Source organism: Schistocerca serialis, chromosome 1 (genome assembly GCF_023864345.2).
Source record: "Schistocerca serialis cubense isolate TAMUIC-IGC-003099 chromosome 1, iqSchSeri2.2, whole genome shotgun sequence".
Taxonomy (NCBI): domain Eukaryota; kingdom Metazoa; phylum Arthropoda; class Insecta; order Orthoptera; family Acrididae; genus Schistocerca; species Schistocerca serialis.
In genome coordinates this window covers 889926261-889941222 of record NC_064638.1, presented here as the reverse complement: position 1 = coordinate 889941222, position 14962 = coordinate 889926261, and the positions used below count along the sequence as shown (strand labels likewise).

The 14962-nt window shown below is 37.1% G+C and overlaps 1 protein-coding gene across 1 annotated transcript in view; it reads right to left on the bottom strand.

The window, feature by feature from the left end:
* Positions 1-10825, bottom strand: part of LOC126458453 (uncharacterized) — a 52331-nt gene extending 41506 nt beyond the window's left edge. Inside the window, exon 1 of the mRNA XM_050095526.1 lies at positions 10712-10825. The gene's annotated coding sequence lies outside the window, so the exon portion shown is untranslated. The remainder of the gene's footprint in view (positions 1-10711) is intronic.
* Between the last annotated feature and the right edge of the window lie 4137 nt (positions 10826-14962).

Genomic DNA, 14962 nt, shown 5'->3' with positions numbered 1-14962 from the left:
TAAATATCATTATTTCTTTCAAACTCAAAGAGGATGGTGATTATAATCTTCGACTATGAATAAATGTGCTGCGAGGTCAGGTTAATGTTCCTAGACCCTTAAACAAGTACCAAACCGGAATACAGACTCAAGAATAGTAAGAAAACCAAAATATAAACAGATAGGTGGGAGGGGTGGGGAGGTGAGACAGAAATTTTGGGTTTTGAAGCAAATAGGGATGGCACAAACATAAATCAAAAGCAGCTGAGAAACTGTTAGAGAACCAGCTTGTGCCAACAAAAGTAAAGGCATGGGTTTCATGGAGTTCAAATGATTGAAGTGTCACCACAAATGTCCAAGGAACACACACACATTAACACCTGTGCACATACGTTGTGCCAGCTGGACACACAATGCCAAGATTGTATTTCAGTGGGTGGCTGAGGTGAGGGTTGTGCTGGGTGAAGTGAATAGAAGGAGAAAGAGGCAGGAAGCAGGAGGAGGGCTTGGGGAAAGGTAGCTAGCATCTCAGAGGGAGGCAGTAGGTTTGCAGGCTATGAATATGGGAAGGAGGGAGTGACAGTTGCATGAACCAGGCATGTGACACATAGGTACTACAGGGTGTGATGCACTGTGGAGATGATGTACGGTAGGGATTGAGATGGGGTAACAGGACAGAGGAAACAGAAACTGTTGGGTAGTAGGTGTGAGTACAGTTTATTAGAGGCGATTGAGGTCAGGATGTGCTGCAGGGGCTACCAGTACCATCTTCATAGCTCTCAGAAAAGCTGGTGCTGGGAGGTAAATAGCACTGGTTGTGAAGCAGCCACTGAATTTGAGCACATTGTGTTCAGAAGCATGTTGTGTCACAGTATGGTCAACTTTATTCTTGGCTACCGTTTGGTGGTGGCCATTCATTCTGGTGAACAGTGTGTTGTAAATAAATATATCATATGTATATATACAAATACATATATATATATGCATATGAGAAACATTTAAAAGGATAATACAAATGCATTATTAGAAATGTTCTGTGATTGTAAGTATTTTTATGCTATTGGACTTCTTCTCTTACATCTCAAATTGTAGATGCAGGCAGTGGACTCCAAGTAGACCAGTGCATGTCATAATTAAGAAAATCCTCCTTATTTGGTTTCACTTCACTTGAATAAAAAATAGTTAATACAGGTATCAAATTTTTTCTTATTTCGAAACATGTATGATACAAAACACTCTTCGCCCATCATCCTCTGAATGGCACTTCTTAACAGAACTTATACATACAAAAAAATGAATGATGGTATTTTCATTTGTCTGCACCTTATTGTGAATTCATAATTAATGTCTTTTCCAACGCTTACGGTCGATCGGTGTTTCATTTTTGTTCTTAATAAATTTTAACTTTATGACATTCTGGGGATCTTTCATCACGTACTTACACAATTGCCTCCACACTGTATACTGACATAGTATGGATATGTACTGTGTTTTTTGCTTGTACATGTTTATATTTGCCATTAGGGGACGATGGCCTTTATTTGCCGGTTTCTCTTTTATTTAATGGAATGGATATGTCAGCTTACCCTATGCATGTTAGAATTCTACAAGAAATTAATATATTATATACATAATATGATAGTCCATTACATACGAGGTCTGTCTAAAAAGTATCCGACCTCTGATTTTCCCAAGCAAAATAGAGATGATAGCATGGTGGCACTGTACATAGTAAAGGAACAGGCTTTTATGCACATATGTGAATTTTCTCCCCACCTTCCACTGCATCAGTCACTGACTGTCAGTCACTGAGTGAGGTGCTACACAATGTGTTTGCCAGATTGCCGATTCTCTCAAGATGACTGTACGTTTTGAGCAAAGATACTGCATCAAATTTCGTCAAAAGCTTGGTGATTCTCAAAGCAAAACAATTTGTAAGGTTCAGCAGGTGATTGGTGAAGATGCGATGGGTATAACAAAAATTAAGGATTGGTTCAACCGATTCAGAAATGGCCGCACATCAGTGGAAAGTGACCAGCATTCTGGTAGGACTCAAACTGCTCGGAGTGCAGCTGTTGTTGAGAGAGCGCAAAATTTGGTGATGGCAGATCGTTGTTTGATCATGGAGGAGATTTCCCAAGAGGTTGGAGTGAGTAAAGATTTGCACATGCTATTTTGCAGATGGTTTGAACATGCACTGAGTGGCTGTGAAATTTGTGCCCAAGTTGTTGTCACCAGAACAAAAAGACCTCCATTTTGACATTGCATAGGACCTTCTAGACATCACCAACACTGATCATGAGTTTCTGAACACCAAGATAACTGGAGATGAGTCATGGATACACAGGTATGACCCAGAAACAAAGAGACAGTCGTTGCAATGGAAGCATCCCGAGTCGCCAAGGCCGAAGAAAGTGTGACAGATGTGGAACAAAATCAAGGTGATGCTGACTGACTTCTTTGAAGTCCATAGAATTGTGCCTAATGAACACACCCTGGAATGACAAACAGTGACAAAGGAGTACTATTGAGATGATCTCCAGTGACTCTGTGATGCAGTTTGGCGCAAAAGACCAGACATGTGTATGGTGAAGAACTGGGAACTGCATCACGACAACGCCCCTGCACATTCATCCCACTTGATACAAAATTTTTTGGCCAAACATGGAGTTACAGCTGTTTACCAACCTCCCTTCTCTCCAGACATGGCTCCTTGCAACTTCTGGTTGTTTCCAAAATTGAAGACAGCACTGATAGAATCCTGTTTTGAGAGAAGAGATAATGCAGAACATGATGACAGAGCTGAACACCATTCCAAAAGAAGCCTTCCAGAGATGCTAGGATCGGTGGGCTAAGTGAGTGAAAGTACAAGGGGCCTACTTTGAAAGGGGCCTACCTTGTCAGGTATTCAAAATATTTTTTCTGGCCAAAGGTCAGATGCTTTTTAGACAGGCCTTATATTTGAATTTAGCGTACTAACAATAATGGCCAGTTTGCTTCATTCTCACTGCCGGGTTTCACGCTTGCGCACTGGCAGATTTGGTTGCTTAGAACTAGTCGCCAATGGTCGACATGTCAGCTGCTACCATTGCACGTGTTTGCACTCATTTTCTTAGTGTTGATTTCACATTGAGTGTCACACTTTCATCTGAGTGTCACATATTGCAGAATTGTCGTGGCGTTTGTCTTCATTCTGGGTGCAGTGGGTGGGTGCTTATTGTTCATAATCCGACACTGACACTGTGCCAGAAGATGTCCATTTTTATGGCCCGGGCATCATTGTCACACTTCATACTCACATTTCCAGTGGAGAGAAGCCCGACCAACAGCATCTGTCAATGAGGTAAGTACTGGCTCGAACAATTATAGTTCACTTGTTAATGTATCAAGCATTGTAAGCCACAATACTCAGAAATTAGTTCGTTGCACACAAATGTTCATGTCACCCCACTTGACCATCTACTTGTTGAAAGACATGTATAGCCATCCAAAACACAGTATAAATTGCTTGTCCCTTCAGAAACACCTCCAGCATCCACCGAAACAGCAGCTACAACAGGAGATACAACAAGTGTGGTGGCACCTTCAGGCGTAAGAAATACAAGGAGCAGGAAACATGTAATTCTTAAGGATTTTTGGTACCCAGTCTCAACAAGGAACAGCTGGTAACATTGGGAAATGTAAATACGAACTACTCTCAAGTTAATTCTAATAATTTAAAAATAATTAGCCATAATATACAATGCATTAAAAACAAAATATTAGAACTTGAGATTGCAGCCAGTGAAGCTAGTATAGATTGTATTTGTATTCAAGAACATTGGTGCATGAGTTATGAACTAGAAAATATTTGCATTTTCCCATACAAATTAGTAAGTCATTATTGCAGTTAGGAAACAAGACAGGGTGGTGTTTGCATTTATGTAATACCTGCAGTAAAGGCTAAAAATATGACTGTAACTGAATCCTTGAGTGAAGAAAAACATCTTGAGGCTGCAGCAATACAGCTGAATATGTGAAAGAGTAAATTAATAGTAATGTCAGTGTACAGATCCACAGCTTGTGGTCTTGAGGTAGCGTTCTTTCTTCCCGCGGATGGGGTCCTGCGTTCATTTCCCAGCGGGGTCAGGGTTTTCCCTGTCATGAGATGACTGGGTGTTGTCGTGTCATCTTCATCATCATCATTCATCCCCATTATGGTTAGAGGAAGGCAATGGCAAACCATCTCCGCTAGGACCTTGCCTAGTAGGCAGTGTGGGTCTCCGGACATTTATGGGCATTTACATTCTAACTCCTGGATCACAACAGGTATTAGAAATTCCCCCAGGATCATGAAAATGCTTAACTATAAACTGAAAAGTTGTACTGTCCCCAACTTTAAAGAACATGTAACAAACTACAAAAAAATGTATCTAAAAACAAAGATGGTAACTTACCAAACGAAAGCGTTGGCGTTTTGATAGACACACAAATAAACACAAACATACACACATGTATGTGTATGTTTGTGTTTGTGTTTGTTTGTGTGTCTATCAACATGCCAGCGCTTTTGTTTGGTAAGTTACCATCTTTGTTTTTAGATATATTTTTCCCACGTGAAATGTTTCCCTCTATTATATTCATATCATTAATTTGAAACTACAAAAAAATATATAGAAAAGTAATTACAAAAGCAAAATTATTAAGTAATGATAAATTAATAAGAAAATCAGGCAATAAATCAAGAACTGCTTGGGAAATTGTGAAAAGGGAAATAGGTAAGGGCCTTAAGGATCAGGAAATAGTACTAAAAATAGTGAAAATACCAAATTAAAAGATGAAACCCTGGAAAATTACATAAACAATTACTTTTTAAGTGTACCTGTGTCATTAAGTAAGAACTTTACTAAACATAAGAAATTAACAGCCCCAAAAGTAGACAGCAGTATGTTGTTAACTCCCACAAATCATAATGAAACATTTAAGTTGATAAAGAGTCTAAAATCAAAAACGTCTGCAGGTGTGGATGAAGTGTCTGTGTCAATAATAAAAAGAAAGGTGCCCAACAAATTATAAAGCCCCTGGTACATATTGCCAAATTGTCTTTCAGCAAAGGCGTGTTTCCTCAGAGACTGAAAATCTCTAAGGTTAGACCTCTGTTTAAAAAATAAGATCCACACGAGGTAGAAAATTATAGGTCAATATCCCTTCTCCAATCATTTCCCAAAATTATAGAGAAATTAATGAAAAACAGACTCATAAATTATACAAGAGAAGGAAAGTTGCTACTCACCATATAGCAGAGATGCTGAGCTGCGATAGGCACAATAAAAAGATTTACACAATCATAGCTTTCTGCCATTAAGGCCTTCATCAGCAGTAGTCACACATACACACATGCACACACACACTCACGCAAGTGCAACTTGCACACACATCTGCAGTCTCAGAGAGCTGAAACTACACTGCAGTGCACATATGAAATAATAAATTTGTTGTCATAATCTTCAGGAATACCTACACCATTGATCATATTTTTCATGTTTCCTATGAAACAAAACGCCCTTGTACTCCTAATACCATTTACTTACCTTTCCATCTTCATCCTGCTTAAGGTTTTGCATGACTTTACTCCATTTGCAATCTTGCTGTTGTATAATTTTCATTTGCTTACAAAACTTATGATAATCGGACTGTTGTGTTGTACCTTGCATTGATAATGTTCTGAGTTCTCCATCTTGCTCTGTTGTTGTTGTGGTCTTCAGTCCAGAGACCAGCTTGATGCAGCTCTCCATGCTACTCTATCCTGTGCAAGCTTCTTCATCTCTCTTGCTCTGTTAATCCACCACATTTCTCTAAACCTTGTGGTAATCTATGCAAGGCATCTGCAATAACATTCTGACTTCCTTTCATATAATGATCTTGAAATTGAATTCTTGTAAATATAGACACCATCTAGCTAATCTACAGTGAAATAGTTTACATGTTAAAAGAAATGGCAGTGACTGATGGTCACAATAAACTTTGGTATTCTTGCCCCACAAAAAATATTCAAACATTTTAAATGCCCATATTACAGCTAAACTTTCCAATTCTGACACAGAGTAAGATCTTTCTGCTTCTGATAATGTGTGACTAGCAAAACTGACGATCTTGGGTACTTCCTTACCTTTTTCTTCCTGTATCTGGCACAAGCATGCCCCCAGCCCCTGAGATGTGGCATCTGTGCACAGACAGAAATTCTTGGACATACCAGGATGGCTAAGAATGTTTGCATTGACTAATGCCTACTTAATTTTATAAAGTGTTCTTAACACTTACCATACCATAATCAAGGCCAATTTTTTCTTAACAAGTTGAGCAATGCATCACTGTTCATCAGTTGCTGTGATATGAATTTACAAAAAAAGATGCTAGCCCTAAAAAAACTTTTAGTTGTTTTTTATTCCTTGGAGCTGGACAGTTGCATATGGCATCAATTTTTTTCAAATCAGGTAATATACCTTGTTCTGACACAACATGTCCTAAAAATATGACTTGCTCCCAACCAAAACTTGACTTTTTTTAAAAAAATTGTCAGTTGCTGCATAATCTGAAAATTGCTGAAGCACCTATTCAATGAGCTTGATATGTTATAACCAAGTGGGTGTGGCTGTTAGCAGGTCGTCTACATAGACAGTGAATTTGCTAAGCAATTCTGGTCCTAAAACATTGTCCAATGCAGGTATAAACATGCCTGCACTAATGTCCAGTTCAAAAGGTAGAACATGGAACTCGTAACTTATGTTATCACAAACAAATACTGTATATTTTTTACTTTCTTCACAGAGCTTTATTTGCCAGTACAACATCTTGTGATTGAGTATACCGAAATATTTTGTATTGTAAAACTTTAGGAACTGTTCGTCCAAGTTGTCTGGTTTTATGCATACTGGTACTATACTCTTATTGATACCTCTGGCATCGAGAACTAATCTTACAGAACCGTCTGGTTTGCTTACTGGTAATATAGGACTACAATAAGGTGAAAATGAGGGTTATATAATTCCCCATTTAATCATATGATTGATCTCTTCCCTTACTGCCTCTCGTTTTGCCCATAGAATGGGATATGACATTACACAAAATGTTTCATGTGGATAGACTTCAAATTTATTATCATAGTCTTTGATTACTCCTGGCTCCTTACTGAAAAAATCTGCAATACTTAAATAACAAGTTAGAAAGTTCTTATCATTACATACAATTTAGTATCTGTGATTCTGCTCTACCATTTTGTAACTAACCTCAGTGTTTGCTTCTTGTTCAGTATCAGATTTGTTTGTGAAATATACAGCTTGAAAGGGATGCTGTACTATTACATTTGACTCTGGTTTATTTTTGTTACTTTCATCAGGTGTTTTGACTAAATCAATAGAAAAAATCTGATCCTTTACATGGAAGTGGCATTTTTCACTACTGATGTCCATCTGTGTTTTGTATGTTCTAAACATGATCATGCCAATAAGACAATTAACTATAATGAGATTTTCACTTTGCAGCAGAGTGTGCACTGATATGAAACTTCCTGGCAGATTAAAACTGTGTGTCGGACCGAGACTCGAACTCGGGACCTGTGCCTTTCACGGGCAAGTGCTCTACCAACTGAGCTACCCAAGCACAATTCATGCCCTGTCCTCACAGCTTTACTTCTGCCAGTACCTTATCTCCTGGAAGTTTCAATTAACTATAAGTTTGTCAATTATAAGAAAATTGCACTTTACTGTAAAATGTTCAATTTGTAATGGAATAAATGCCTGATATGTAACCAATTTGGTCTTACTGCCTGTAGCAGTTTGCAATTTCCAATTTTGGACAGGAAATGTTGGGAATTTGTCTCCCTTCTTCAATTCATAGAAAAAAGCATTCGACATTAGGTTGGTAGTTGAACCTGTATCTAAAATTAACTGTGTGCCAATATTAAATATTTTCACTTTAATGATTGCTTGTATTTTTTCTTCACGGATTTTATATATTGCATCTAACTCATGCTGATACAAATCATCCTTGATGTCACTTTGTCTGTGAAATCTTATAAAACATGTTTGTAGTTTTTCTTTGGCCCCACCCCCTGAGAGGTCAATAGGCCTGGGGCTTAACTACAACTGTTGGTGTTTTACGATGGTGAAGGGTGATTTAATTCATTACCTGGAGTAATTTCAGTTAATTGCACTACGTGTATACTTCGCCAATTTGTGTCTTTAGCTGCTGTGCCATTATTTTGCTGCCCAAAGGTTGGCTATGGTACAGTGTAACGCAGGACATTGTTGCCACGTCGACCACTGATGCGGCTGACTGTTTCTGTTCATGTTCCTTGTGATGGTAGACTGCAAATTGCTCATGCATTGAAATGACTCTTGTTGTTTTGAAAATTTCTTTTAAATTGTTCATTTTATTCCATTCCCATTACTGTACTCATTACCTCTGGGTATGTATTTTTGTTGTTGTGTGTACCATCCTTGCTGTGTGTTTGGATCATGTTTTACTGACTGATTTACATAACTATGTTGTTGTTGTGTCTGATTATCTGTTGCTTTATTGGCTACAGGTCTTTCCTCACAGATAAAGTTTATAGAACCAAGCACTGATAGAAAATATTCGCTGTTGTGCTCTGGTATTGTGACTAATTTTTCTCTAAAGTGAGGTGGTAATGACTTTGCAAATTTTTTAACACATCTACTTGTGATATTGGGTTCAGCCAGTAGCATGTTTTGTTCAGGTATTTTTCAAAGCATCCACTTAGGCTACCATATTTGCGACTGAATGGTGCGGGGTCAAAAACCTCGCGTCTGAGTCTTTCTTGCACTGCCTCAGGCCAGTATTTGTTGAGGAAAGCTTATCCAAATTTGATATAAGTGCTGCAACATTTGGCCACTTTAGTTGCCCATAAAAGAACACCTTGCGTATATCCCAAGACAAATCTGATTCTCTGTGGTTTCGTTCAGTTGCGTGGAAGTACATGGCAAAAATCACTGGTAAATACTAGTGGATTCATTCTTTTACCTTCAGTAGTGAATGTAGGAAACTGTTGATGTCTCAGCAAACCTTTTTCTGCAAAAATAGTTGATAGACACATGGCATTTTCAGTTGTATTTATGTGGTTATTGCAGTTACATGAAATTCCAGTTAGTAATTGCTCAGGTGTTGGAGTTGTGGGTATGTTTACATTTTGCACTCTACAACTGTCACTGGTACCTCATGTGGGACTTGTGACAATTTGTGGATTGTTCACTGTAGCCTGTGTATTATTTACGTGCATCTTTTGAGATACGGTAATATTTTCTTCTAAAAGATTGCGGATCCTATCTTCTGCGGCTTGTAGGTTAATGTTTACCTTGTTCACAATTTCATTTTTTTTCTGAATAGCCTTTTTGACTACATTTGTGTATAACTTACAATCTGTTACTAACTTCTCAGCAATGGTATTACCTTTATCTATCATACCTTCTTCAGCTTGACTAATGATATCACTCAAATTTTCATTGATCATCTCTCTCTACTTCTTAGCACATGCTGAGTCAGCTTCTAATGTTGCTACCCTTAAAGTAAGCTCTTCCTCAGCTAGGGGTACGCCTTCATAGTCTTTACTTAGTTTGTTAATGACAGTGGTTACATTTTTTTACAGTCGAACACAATTGGTTTTGTGTGGCTTCAATATTTGTGTTTGCGTCTGTGATTTTCTTTATTTGTTGCTCTACTACATCATCGTGGTTGTTAAAAGAATCCACCTTCTGTCTTAACCCAATAATATTACTGTTTATTTCAGAAAGTAGTTCATGCTTTACTTGTTTTTTTCATATCATTCAATTCTTTGTCGATTTCAATGCGAAAATTTTTTGCTAAGTCATCAAACGTCTGTGAGACCATGTCTTGCAAATCCTTGAATACTTATTTTTGTTCATGTTTCATTGTATTTAGATTTTGTGTAACAGTGTTTTGTTGCTGTTTTACCTTGTTCATATCTTGTTTCGTATCACTGAAATCTATATTGATACTATCTAATTTCTTGTTTATATTAGATAATAACTGCCATAGCAGTGCATTAGTTGTACTACTGTGGTTGCTGTCAGTTGTACTTTGTAAGTTAATATTTGTGTTGTGATGAAGTGGTGTTTGTAACATGTTGTCAAAATTCATATTGGAATCACTCTCCAATGTTTCATTCATGAGCCGTATGTCACTCTGGGAGATGCATGACATTGTCTCATCAATTGTGAAAATTGTGTCATCAAGGTTATTCTGCTGTGGAGCATCACTATCATTTGGCACACCTGCAACACTCATCTATGACCTACTTAAACCTTCTCCAGTAGACATGCATGGCACCTGAACTTCAATTCTTCTATTACACATTTCTACACCATCTTGGCTGATTGTGTTTTTGCTATCACTATCAACATTGGGCATATATTTTTTGGCTATGTTATATGAATATGCAAAAAATAAAAATTTCACAAAAATGTTAAAAATTTTATATGCTAATTATTACACTTGACAATTGTAATTTACGCAATGTCAAAGCTGGTTTTACGTCTACTATGATGTGCAAACTATTGTATTGCAATTCCTTATGCTTTACTGACAATATGTATCACATTGAAAAATTCCTGTAAATTTTTCTCAAATTAAATTCAAGGAAGGAAAAGGTTTCTATCTACATCAAAAGATTTGCTACCAAGTGCAACCATGCAAGAAACTTGCGTAGCCATCCTACCTTTGCTGTGATGAATAAAACAGCTTCCTATGGAAAATTTTATGTAACCTGCACCCAATTCTTATTACTTTCCAAAATTTCTCCTCAATTTTTGCCTTTTTGCTTTACTTGCTCCCCATCGTGATTCATGTAAACAGAAAATACAGACAATTAGTTTTTTTGAATCATAACAATGTTATAGAAATTTCCTACTGTAACAACAGTTAACAAACCCTACTCACAACTGGTGCCCTGAAACCCTGGCACACAGGTCGACAGTTTCATTGTAAATAAAAAAATAATAAATAATATATATACATATGTATTCATATGAAAAACATTTAAAAGGATAATACAATTGTGTTATTAGAAATATTCTGTACTTGTACGAATTTTTACGCTATTGGACTTCTTCTCTTATATTTCAATTGTAGATGCAGGCAGTGGACTCCAAGTACACCAGTGCGTGTCATAATTAAGAAATTCCTCCTTACTTGGTTTCACTTCACTTGAATATAAAATTCTTAATACTGGTATCAAAGTATCAAATTTTTTCTTATTTCAAAACATGTATGATACAAAACACTCGTAGCCCATCATTCTCCGAACAGTACTTCTTAACAGAACTTCTGCATAGAAGAGAGAGTGTGAAACAAAATCATGTACAAAAAAAATGAATAATGGTTTTTTCATTTGTCTGCACCTTACCGTGCATTCATAATTAACATCTTTGCCAACACTTATGGTTGATTCGTGTTTCATTTTTTATTCTTGATAAATTTTAGCTTTACAACATCCTGGGGGTCTTTCATCATGTATTTGCATAATGGCTGGTTGATGGTCATGCCCACTTAAAAATGTGTGCAGTGATTACAGCAGACCTGGTATATGACATGACTGCTTTCATGGATGGCCTTAAATCTGGTGTGAAATGATGGGCCTCTAACACGACTGGATTAGGATATGTTGGATGGGTGCACCTGGCTCTTCCACAGGGATATGACCCCTGTGGCAAGGGGTTGGGAGTGGAAGTGGCATAGGGATGGACCAGGAGGCTGGATGTGTGGTGGGTGATGGCTCTTAATCTTACAATGTGTGGGAAGGATCTAGGGTTGGATACCCCTCATTTCCAGCCACAATGATAGACAATCAAAGCACTGGCAAAGGACATGGTTCAGATTCTCATTCAAGATGGTATAGGGTAATGAGGAGGTTGCTCCTTTGCAGCTGATTCTTGGGAGGGGGGATTAGAAATGTCTGAGGATGTCTGTTCAGAAACTAAGTTGGTTTTGGGGGGGGGGGGGGGGGGTTGTGCCTGTCTGTGAATCTCTTTGAGAGATCTTCAGAAAAACTGGGCAAGAGACTTCTTGTCACTACCGGTACATCACTTATTGGTGGCCAGCCAGGCTTATGGGAACAATTTTTTAATGAGAAAGTGTGGTAGATGTCAAAATGCAGATACTGTTGGCAGTTAGTGGGTTTTAATAGGGATAGATATTTGGGTGGAACCATAAGATAGATGGTGGTTAACATCCAGAAAGCAGTAATGAACAACAGACACACTTTCCGTGTGGCACTTTTGGGACAGGAATGTGTATGGTAAAGTGCAAATAGTACTTAATGAGGTTATCCATGAGACTATGCAGACTGAAACATAAACAGATGTCACCATACTGGATGTCACATCTTCAGCCAATAAGAAGACAAGTTCAGCCTGTGCCGTCATCTGAGGGAAGCAGTCAATTAGTGCAGAATTCACTTACTGTTTGTACAGCAAAAAAGGCTGGTAAGACATATTGTCTAGCAGGTGACAGATTTGACAGCACCAGCTACAATAAACAAACAGGTGAACTATGTTTGTTACTAAGTGTTGTATACTGTCTGGTCAAGGTGAGTCACAGAGAGGAAAATGACTGTTGGTTTTGTTATGAGGGAGATGTGGTAAAGGTCAATACTGAACTTTGGGCTGGCTGTATAATCTCCAGTTAGCACCTGGTTAAGCTCTATTCTTGGAACAGAGCAGGAAACATGTTTTATGAAACCAGAATAATACCTAATCAGAGAATAAACTCAGGATAACTTCACTGGTGATTTCTGGTTGGCTAGCGAGCTTAACCAGTGAATAAGTTTTCAAGATGGCAGAAATAGTGACAGAGGCAGACACTGATGATGAGAATTTGGCTAAACTGTTCATGAGAATGAGGAATGGGAAGAAAGTGAGATGATGCCAATTCCAAATTTATATCCAGATTTCACTTGTCAAAGGAAGCCATACTTCATCTTTCCAATCTTGTACATGAGAAACTAGAGCATATGACTGACAGGTGAGACTATTTCTCTGTTATCTTAAATAATACTGTTTATCTGTATTAATATGCATTTGATTTCAGTACTTCGTGAACTGCATTGTGTTAGTTATGTAAATAAGGCACATTATAATGATGCTTCATGCAAAAATACTTTTGTTCATCTGGTGTGTGTTACAGCTGCTGCAACACTGGAAAGGACTGTTTTGTTTTATTTAATGACAGTGCCATAATAGACTTAACCAAATTGGAAAACCACATCAGATTTGTCTAATACTTGTATCAACAGGTTTTTCTGTTTTAGATAAAACATCAATTTTTGATTTTGAAAAATGTGTTGATGAAGCTGCAGAATGTTTTGGTGAAACAGAAGTGTCCCAGATTCACTCTACCACATTACACCAACAGCTTGAAATGTTGTTCCACTCTGTTTTCTATTGGGAATACCCATTTTTTTTTTTTTTTTTTTTTTACAAAAAAGGTGATTTTTAACTTTCCCTGAATATCAAGTTATTTTCAATGTCTGTTACATCACATTGTAGCTAGCTGAAGATTACTTAAATTGAAACCTTGTATTCGACTTGTGTGAAGTACCATTTTTCTGAAACTCATGGCTTATTATGATTGTTTAATGTAACAAGAAGTTTGATAGTACACTAATGTCCAAAGTTCAGTCAGCCATATCTAAGCAGAAAATATTGTTCATTCTTATCTCCCATTGGAAAAACAACATCCCATCTTTCAGCAAATGCTTCTGAACAACAAAATTGTCCACCACCTAGTATTTTTCCCATAAATATGTAAGTGATTTGTGGCTACTCAAGCAAAGTTTAACACAGTAATTTTTTAATTTTTTAAAAAAAGCTATAGCAGATAGTGTATTTCTTATTTGTTTGTATTACTTTATGTTATGGGTGATTTCAACTTAAATCATACCAGTCATGTCAACTTGTGGCCATGAATTTCTCTGAAAAAAACATATATTACACCTCTCTAACACAAGTATTTTCATTTTATCTTAATTTTTTGTAAATGGGACAGCCCTTTGAAAAATGTATATTTTGTAAATAACTCTTAAAACAGTAGATAACAAAAAACTAAGAAACCAAAAGTACTGGAGATCTGGCAGATGTTTTGCATTAAAGCTCCCTCTTAGTGTGCTGAAATTTAGATGACACCCGCATACTTGTGGGCTCCCTTTAGCTTACAAATTTAAGACAAAAATACGAAATTTAAGTCAATTTTTCCACTGAAAATTTTTTTTCTAATTTGGAAACTCACAGAACGCTATATTTTCTGTCATATTACTGGATACTACAGATTAATTATAAACAGTATCTTCTCTGCTCCAGCTATCTATATTATGTAAATATTCATTACTAAAAATGTAAAATTTGCATTTTACGAGTTTTTACAAAATATTTACTTGAGAAACCACCATCGAAAAACTTTTGAGAATTACACAAAATATTGTTTGGTTTATATGTTAGTATTCAGTGCAAACACAGTGAGCAATGTTTTTCTGTATAAAGTGTTAAAAATTTTTCAATATTCTGCGTATTTCACATCACTGAATTTCTATTGTAAAATGTGCATGTTGGCAACACTGTTTCCATTGCTCTTCTCTTTATAATAAACGACTGAGAACTTGCACATAAACCATTCTGCATTGAGTTTTGTATTTGGTTTGAAAATTTTGTATGCAATGTCAGCAAGGAAATACATTAATGAAAGAATGATGTGTGGACTATGAAAAAAGGCACAAGTAGGTGGTGTTTAAAAAACTGAAAGACACATCACAGTTGTTGGAAATCTGTCAGAGGTACTGCAGAAATATCTTGATCCCCAGGTAATGAAGTTAGCATCACATCCATTGTGCAGCTATTGCTACACACACTATTTTTTTTTGTCATCAGTCTACTGACTGGTTTGATGTGGCCCGCCATGAATTCCTTTCCTGTGCTAA